The following is an 8,853-nucleotide window of genomic DNA, read 5'->3' on the forward strand; positions in this document are numbered from 1 at the left end:
CTCCAGAGCCACAAGGGAAACCACAGCAGGAGCTCACTTGGCACTGAGAACTCTGTCCAGGAGAGCCGGTTCAGCCGCTCAGTTACTTCTCTTCTATGACTCCTCCTTTCCTCAAAAGGAAATGAAAACAAATTCCAAGCCAGATGTGTCCTCAATGAAACCCATGTGTGAGCCATGGTCAAGGCCTGAATGGGGGCTGCTGCTTGTCCAGGGACCTGCTATACAGTGAACAGGAAGATGAGTGCGCATAGCCCACCCAGGGCTATGTCAGTGTGCACCCAAGGGGACACGAAGCCTGAGCATGACACACTGCAGGACTGCCAGGGAGGCTGCGTCCTTGCCAAGTGCTCTGCTCACAGCTCAGAGGGCTGGTGACTCTACAGATTCCACCTGGGTCTGCGCTGTGTCTTACCTCATCAGATATCAACAGTCTTATCTCAACAGTTCCCATGTGGGAAATCGGCTGATAGTTCCGCAAATCCAGTTTCAAGCAGCTAACACATGGTTTTGAGCAGCAAAAGCCTYCTTTGCAGCAATGAGAGTGTCCTGAGAGGCAGGAGTATCCACCCATCCCCTGGCTCCTTCATAAATTTGCTTCAGAGGAGATTTCCTAGAGTTCAGTTTTGTATCAGACCCTTGTAAAGTCTCCCAAGCAAGAAGGCATTTCTCCCTCTCTGCCAGGAATTTTATACTAACATAYTTTTAAGACATTCATTCTATTAGTCATACCCCATGTGTTCTCTGCAATCATCCCTCCTTCTCTGTGGGAACTCCCACCACACCAATTATCTTGTCCAGCCTCCGTTGGTGGCTTTATAAGGACTCTGGAAGCTGTAATTCCTGCTGCAGTAGGTRTGACACTGGGAGAGCACCCCAGCACTTATGGCATCTACTTCAGATGTGCCCATGTCAGTCATCACAGCAGCTGGACTGCACTGGGAGAACAGTGTGAGGAGAAACAACTGAAAAAAAGCAACTCATTCCATCAGGCAGCCAGTCCCAGCCAGCTTCTATTCCCTTGGAAATGTTTTTCTTACTCTCCTTGCCATAGTGACAGGAGATGTCATAGTATCTTGAGAGAAACATTTCTGGCCAAGATATGGATTTGCCTTCTGCCTTCAAAACTCCTTTAGGCATTTTTGTGTTGCTGTTCACTCCTTGCCATCCTGCCCCCCAGCCCATTAAATACTGCCTGTAAATCCCAAGTATTCTGCATCCTCATGATAGCTCTTGAAGGAGCTCCAGTGCTGATTCCCCAGCTCTCCTCAGCTTGCAGTGGGCTGCTGCCCTGACAGCCCTCCTGTGGTAAAATCAGTGAGTCTCACTGGAGATGTCCAGAACAGATACAGAGAGCTAAATAAAATGCGTTTCACAAGCACTTGTCAGCTGCTAATGGTGCTTCACTTCCCCCAGAATATTCCCTGCCTTGACGTTCTGGGACAGGTTTTTTTCTGTCTTTGCCTTTTAACTGTACACTGCCTCGTGGTTAGCAGCCTCAGCACTAGCAGCCTCGGCACTGGGGAGGAAGGAGGAAACACTATGGATACAGAATGACCTCACCTCCTCTCCAGGCAGCCATGAACTGAGTGCCAGCACTTCCTTCAGAGCAAGTGGTGGGGCCAGCACAGCTCTTAGAGGCTTGTGTGATAACCTCTCATGTCCARTTGGGGATGCTTGTTTCCAGTCTCTGATAAATCACCTAAGGCCGAAGGAGGAAAATGGGAAGGTCATCTAAATCTAGGCCTGATCTGGTTCATTTTCATTCAGTGTAAAACATTCACTATGTTTTACAGATGCTTCTCACCGTAAAAGAAGGCCAGCACCTCCTCATCTCCTAAAAGTGGGCGCAGTCCCTTCAGGGTTGATGTGAAATGAAGTTTCTTCATGGTTTTCCTCTTCCTTCCTCATGTCAGTATCTCCTCCTGGTTTTGGAACGTTACCTTCTGAGATACCTAGTAACGTACGGAAGCATCTACTTGTGCTTCCTCCTCTTCTAGCTATTTAYGCACATTTGCATTGCTTGTTGCAGACAGTCAGGTAGACCAGATCTGCCTGCCATGAGGACAGCAACCCCACAACCACAGCTTCGAGGTAGCAGGTRTGTGTTTTGAAGAGCACATGCAGCTTGACACTAGTAGCCATGTTTGCTCTYGTTGCCAATGGTTAGCTGGGGAGCAGGAATGTACTCGGAAGGCAGGCTAGAACACGACATGTTTTTGCCTGACCTTGCAGCTACCTGTCAGCTGCTGTACAAACAGATCCCTGTCTCTCATGCCCCCTTGCCTTTTCTGCCTCTCTGGTTCCACTTTTTGCTGAGCTCCAAGATCAGCCACACCTCAGCTAGGTAAACACGAGCTCATTCTACCCCATCAGCTAAATGCTTTTCAGCCTTAGCCACTGCAAGACTCAGAGAGATGGCACAGAGCAAGAAGAGCTCCTTGATTTTTCTCCCAAGCAAATCTCACTTTTCATTATTAACACATCTACAGCCCTTAAAAGGACACAGCAGATGATGTGATCCTCTGGTTTCAATCTCTATTTTCTTTCTTCATTCTTCTATTCTCTATTTGTTTTGTTCCTCTTTCAGCTTCCTATCTTCTTTTTTGTTCCTCATTTTCTCACTCTTGTGTCTTTCTTTCCTTTTTGTTTTTCTATTCATTTTTTTAATATTTCTTCCATTCTTCTGTTTCTTCTTTCTCATCTGCTTCCCACCCAAATCTCGGGACACTTCTGAGTAACACTTGCCAGCTCCTGAAATGCAAATAGTCTGGCTGTCTCCAGGCCACATCCTCAGAGCACAACCCAGCAAGAACTCCCCACGTGCTGTAATGCATCTCACAACCCTGAAACCACACAGCCCTATCCTGAAGAAACCCACCCTTTCTGTGCTGAAATACATCATCTTCTGGGTGCTAACTCATGAGCACRATGCAGCAGATACTTTATCACAAAAAAAAACCTTAAAGACTGTTAGTAACTACAGCCAGCCAGCACCTTGTTCTCCCCCCTACCTCAAAGATCTCTCTTGAAAAYTCTTTTATCTGCCTTTGAAGAGATGCTGAGTGGGGAGGGAGAAGGACACCCATTCCCTGCAGCATAGCACCCTCTAGCCTCCACTGGGGCAGCAGCTTCTGCTAATCAGGAAGCAGGACTGTGCCTCCTCCAAGCCCTGCACCGGTCCCTATCCATCCAGCCCTGTGCCAGTGCAGCAAAATCCTCCTGCAGCATTACTAGCATGTGGGTCAGAAGTGATGCAAATGGTGGATTTCATGGGATCTTCTTGATCAGGATCTTAAAGATGCAGCTAATCTGTTCTGAATAGACATGTGGTAGATCAGATGTCATTTCTGAGTGGCTGAGACACCAGCTTTGCAAGGTAGAGCATGGAATGAGCAGATACATTGTCAGCTTGCAATGTGGTGGTTATGCAGTGTCAGCTGTGGTGTTTATTTCCTCCAGCCCAAGCATTAATTTAACTCAGTGGTACAGGCATGATTTTCAAAAGGGTAATGCTGCCCTCACAAAGCCAGGTAAGGCTAGCTGGAAAAGTGATACGGGTTCAATGATGGTAGTCGCTTTGCAGATGCTGTCTTTTCCCGGAAAGCTGTTCTGCTCCCTACCAGGTCCTTGTGCATGGGAAGCAGGGAGGGGTCATTCCCAGTTCACCTCCGAACATGGCAGCAGCACCTGGCTGTGATTGCCAGTGTAACCCCCAAAAACATCTGGCAGATCAAAGTGTTCCTTCTTCTGGAGTAGCCTTCATCCTGGCCAGCCCACTGCTCCTTGCTGCCTCTCCCAATCTGCCTAATCCCCAAATCATGYTCCCTTGTTCCCCACCAGTCTCACACAAACTCACTGCCTCACATGAGAATCAAACCTGTTTCCATTTACTGCTGCTTTCTTTCTACACTTCCACCAGAGCTCTGGCTCTTTGCACTCTAACACCACCACTTTTTACCCCAACCCATAACCATAACCTTATTCTTTGTATTCACCCTCATCCACACACAGTCATGTGCTCCCTACTTCTCAGACCTATCCCAATTCCCACTGTTTTGGCACGAGGCAGTGCCTCTCACCCCCACTCACTTCACTTCCATAAATACTGCTATCTGGGATGAGTCTCTTCCCCATTCCTGAAGCAGAGGGGCCGTGTAGTCCTACCACTTTGTTCACTGAGCTTTTCCGTTTGCAACCTTTGGCTTATTCTTCTTATTCACCACTACTTATATGGCAACTTTTCCAGAGAAAACATTTCATGAAAGAGTCATTGAAAGAATGTGGCTTCAGCAGGCTCTCTCACTGGCTTTCTGAGGCTGGATAGTCATAATCATGCCAAATTTCAACCACAGGAACACAGTATAATGGCAAACRTCAAGACAGGCCACTCAGAATTAAACAGAAGACAAACAGTGTTCCTTACTCAGTATGACATCTTGGAAATACTCCAGGAGAAGCTCAWAACCTCCTTGACTTTACTACATTCGTTCCAATCCCTCCTGCTTTCCACTGATAGCTCCTCTGCCTGCTCTCTCATCCAGACCCCCTGTCTATAGCCCCTCACATGTGCAGACTGCCTCTGGGACACGCAGCACTCTAAAACACAACTGACACCTATATCTGTGCCTTGACTTATCTAAATGTGTAATGAAGGGGCAGAAAGGGGCTCTGACAGAACAAGAGGTGGTATCATAGGTGGGTCCTGTTGGGAACAGACGGAAAACAGCTGGGGCACTGTGAGATCTCATGTGCATTCGAGGTCTAAGGACCAGTGGCAGGGTGGTTRAAGTGACAGTGTGTGTTATACTCTGCCCAGGTCTGTGGGATATCTGTCTGTGTGGGGTTTAGGAATTTCACCTAACCAGACTCCCTGCTAAATTCAGGAGTATCGTGGCATGGATTCATCACAAGGAAATAAAGTAGGATCCTTAGAAGTTACAAAAACAAAAACGAACGAACAAAAAAAATTTTCCCCTGCAATGCTGAGGCTGCTTGTGGAGACAGGCAGGGTTARAGAGCCAAGGAGCAGCCAGCAACAGGATCTAGGCCCTTTCCTCCCCAGAGCGCAAGACTCAGGAGCACTACTGATGCCAGGAAAACTCTTTTCAGGTGCCTCTTCCTCCAGCCAGCAGCTGTGGCTGGACATGGGGTAAAAGGAGTGACCTTGTGGTTGGGAACTTGGGGACAGAACGGGCTGAGCAGAGCCTGTGAGATGCTCAGCTCAGTAGCATCTCTCTTGGCCTGGAATAATTGAAGAATGCAACAGCCAATCTGCTCTGAAACGACCAGTGACCTTCCCTGTATTAGCAGGCAGAAAAACAYAAAAAGGAGAGCCAGAAAGTCTCTGGCAGCTGGGTAGCAGAAGAAATGACTTCAGCCATAACAACAGATCAGGGGTCTCTGGTCTAAAAGTGGACAGAAAGGTGGAAAGCAGTAACCCAGTAGGGCCGAGGTTAGTCAGAAAGGTTTATAGTTAGGAATTATCTAGTGTGCTAAATAAGACCAGTGCAGAAGCTTTTGGGGAGGGCAGCAGAGCTGAAAGTTGGCAATGAACAGCTGAATGAGTACATGATGGAAAAATACTGAGCAGGTGGGCCATGTGCCACCTCCACGGCTGGTTTGTGTGATGCAGCCATTCTCTCATCCCTGGTATTTGTTTTCTTACATTGTCAGCTCCTTAGGACAGACGCTGGTCTATTTAGAGATCTGCAAAGTGCCCATTAGGCTTTTAGACACCATTTTCAGAAAATACATAAGAGTCCAAAGAGCACTGCAAATCCAGATCCAGCAGGCTCTCAAACACCACAGTTCTGCAGCCTGCAAGCCAATACCTCTCCGGCACTGCAGGGAAGGCAGAACAGGCAAAGAGGAAAATTCATTGCCTTTATTTCCATCTATAAAGCATTTTTGTCCTCACGTGTCACTAACAGGCACTACGCATATTTTGAGCTGGCAATCAAGCCCTGTCATAAGAGATGTTTTCCCTTTTGCTCCTGCTACACTGGCAGAGATCAACACCGCAATGTTTCCTCCAGCAAAAAGRAAGGTTTCCTAAGAGGTGCAAAGTCCCTGGAAGTCATTCAGTGCACAGTAAGTTTGCTGAGCAGGAGAAAAGCTGGGCAAGAGGAGATAAAGCAGAAAAAGAATTAGTTCCTTGTGGCAGCAACAGCCAAGAAAGGGATGTAGAGAATAAAAGGTGCCAATGTCACCAAGTGGTTGCATAGCTGTGTCTCAGGCTGATCCAGCACTGCACCCAGTTCTCTCTGCCTGRCACCTTTTACATTGCCGGGTTTTAGAAGGTGAAATTATAATCAGCCTTTTATGGTTCTAGTGTACAGAGGTAAATGTCTGCCCAAAGCACAAGGCAAAGCTATGTGTTTTTCCAGTACCTTCAGCTTCCAGTGCATGTATTTTGCCTTTTTTGCAGTATCCATACCAATCACAGAGGGATCCCCTTGCCTCCAAAGCACCAGTGTGTTTCTGGATGCCCCCCCCCCCCACACACACACACACACACTTCTGCGCAGAAACATCAGTCTGAAACTGCTGGGCTGGAGTGGCCAAATCCTTCCTATGAGGCAAGCAGGCTGGAAATGAAATTCGGCTCTTCCCAGCACTTTTCATTTATGGGATGGTTTAGGCTACTGCTCAGATGGCATTTCCTGAGCATGAGCTGTTTGCTGTGAGTGGTACAGACTCACTCCTGGCTCCTGGCCAGAGCACTCCACCTACTGCACACACCACTGCTCCCAACACGCACAAGCCGTGTCATGCTAATCATCAGATGGGTTTGGCCCTAGAAACGTCAGCTCCCTGCACACTCAGAGGGAGGACAGTTTCCTTTACAAGCCAAAACTCAAGAGGCTGTTTTAATAGCCCGCAGCCTGGTTTGCGCTCACAAACACACATGCTCACTCCCAGCCATTTCTGCTCCTGCACCAGAAGGTATAGCTGAACCCCCCTGTCGTTGTTCTCTGTAACAGGGAGCAAAACTCCCACTAACTTTCACTAAATTCCTTCTTCCCTTTCTGGAGATGCAGCACTTTCTCCACCCCTTTCCTTCTTCATGCAGTAACCTTGAAAGCTCAGCAGTTTGGATTCCACTACCATATCCACCTGGAAATTGGTACTGTTACCTATTCAATTTTATTCTACTGTAGTTCTCAGATCTCAGCCCTCACTGAAATATGTATTCTAGTATGAAAAACTGCCATAGGTCTTTTTCCCCCCTCCTGGCAAGAAAGGTGCAGCTAAGTGTTTTRTTTGGTTTGCCACATGACATGGGCCAGACATGGTAAAGACAGCACCCTTCTAAACACCTGAGCTTCTTTCAGGTCACAGAAGTCTCCAACAGCCTCAAGAATTTAAAGTAAAGAACTTGCCTAGAGCTTCAATATTGTTTTGCAGAATTTTCCTGCAGTTTGCCTGTGTCTAGAATAAACAACCATGTTACAACTGGAATCAGTTCAATTGCAATTACCAACCAAACATGTTCTTCAAATGCTTTGATAAGAGGCTAATACAGGAAGTGCATATAGTAAGCCTATCATGTACCTTGATCGTAAGCATAACTCAGCTATATCCAGACATACCAACCCTTGACCCAGCAGGGTCACCAGTGAGTTTAATAACTTGGCTGACCAAGTGCTATCAGCTCGTATCTGTAGTGTGAAGAGACACGATGAGAGCTGGCTGTGGGAGTGTGGTTTTCTGTTCTGACATTTTCATGCTCTGTCCTTCCTCAGAGCTCTCATCTTTTCAGTGACTCAGGCTATGGAAGTTAGTCATCCGTGTAGATATACAACCCTCTGGAAAATGTGACTTGCTCCTTGAGAGCTTTCTCTACGTAGGAAGCTCCAACTCCCAGTAAACAACAGAAAATAAAATGTCTGCGATTAGGGAAAGGATTTTTCCATCCAGTTATATAAAGTGACCATTAACATAGCCAGATGATACTAGGAATACAACACGTGGTGCTTTTGGGATACTACCAGAAAAGGAAGTTTACAAACATCACATTGCAGACCTTTTTATTTTAAGTGTTGTTTGTTTTCCTCCAGTGCTTCCAGACCTGCAAGGTCTGCTTATCAAGAGCACGTTTTGCTGTCCCTGTTACATGTCGCACCCGCTGCGAGGAGCCAGATGGGCCCCTCTGCACCTTGCCCAGGGCCAGAGGCATGTCCTGCCCGCTCCTGCGGAGAACCCAGACTCCAGCTYGCAGCCCAGCACCAGGCTCACGACRCCCAAGTAATATCAGTGCGTCAGCGCCAACAAGGCTTCCGAGCATGGAACAGCAATGCTGYTGACCAGCATGAGGGCTACGCAGCAACTAACATCCTTCCTCAATGACCAGCCTTCGGGCCTCCCAGCTGGTCAGGTTCGTCCAGTATCGCTAAGGGGTGAGCGGGCCCCACAGCAGGGGTGCTCCGCAGGGTTTCCATGTCGTGTTCCTCCACAACTATCGRCAGCAGGAAGGCAGCAGTCACCCTCCCCGGTCACCGCCCCCGCCGCCCTCCCAAATCGACTCCAACCCCGCCGGACAGCCGCGCTCTGTCATGGCGCCGGCAACCTCGCCTCCCCACACGCGCCTCCCGCCCCGCCCGCGCACGCCAATCACCGCCCACCGTCTGACTGAAAGACGGCCCAGCCAATGGAGCCGCAGGGGTCCGCCCCCCTGCGTCACAACCAGCCAATGGGGCCCGTGCCGCTCTGCTGCGGCGCGCTTCCACCCTCAGCCCGCCTCCTGACCAATCCGCCAGCGAGTTTGGACGTGAGTGGCGTGGCGACGCGGCCAATCGGGCGCGCGGGCGGTTGCTAAGGGGGCCGCGGCGGCGGGGCCCGGCCGCAGACGGG

The sequence above is a fragment of the Rhea americana genome, unplaced genomic scaffold (assembly GCF_003343005.1).
Source record: "Rhea americana isolate MKP2758 unplaced genomic scaffold, rheAme1 scaffold_28, whole genome shotgun sequence".
Classification (NCBI taxonomy): Eukaryota; Metazoa; Chordata; class Aves; order Rheiformes; family Rheidae; genus Rhea; species Rhea americana.